Source organism: Cystoisospora suis (genome assembly GCF_002600585.1).
Source record: "Cystoisospora suis strain Wien I chromosome Unknown contig_1526, whole genome shotgun sequence".
Lineage (NCBI taxonomy): Eukaryota > Apicomplexa > Conoidasida > Eucoccidiorida > Sarcocystidae > Cystoisospora > Cystoisospora suis.
Genome location: NW_027154326.1, coordinates 77,390 through 77,698, shown reverse-complemented (window position 1 = coordinate 77,698; position 309 = coordinate 77,390). Strand labels below are relative to the sequence as shown.

Below are 309 nucleotides of genomic sequence, written 5' to 3'. Positions count from 1 at the left end.
CTTCTTCTTTTCTTTCTCTTCATGTATGATCTCTTGATGCACGAAAGAAAGACGAGGCTTCACTCCTACCCACTTTAACAGAAGACAGCTGAGGAGCTAGACACCTCTACACTTGGTAGATACAGCTATCTTCTCAACGCAACTGTACGCTTTTCTCAGTGCGCATGTAGGGGGAAGAGACCTCACTCACTCGAACCAAGAGAGACACGTAACAAAGACACTTCATCTTTCTTCTATATCCCTACCACACATCGACATGCTTATTCCTAGCTAGATAGATAGGTATCTCGAAGATAGATAGATAGATAG

At 43.0% G+C, this 309-nt stretch overlaps 1 protein-coding gene across 1 annotated transcript in view; it reads right to left on the bottom strand.

Moving 5' to 3' along the window:
• The window catches only part of CSUI_003426 (ribosomal l25 family protein), a 7,193-nt gene that overhangs the window by 4,250 nt on the left and 2,634 nt on the right, over positions 1–309 (bottom strand). The gene's annotated exons all lie outside the window — the stretch shown is intronic.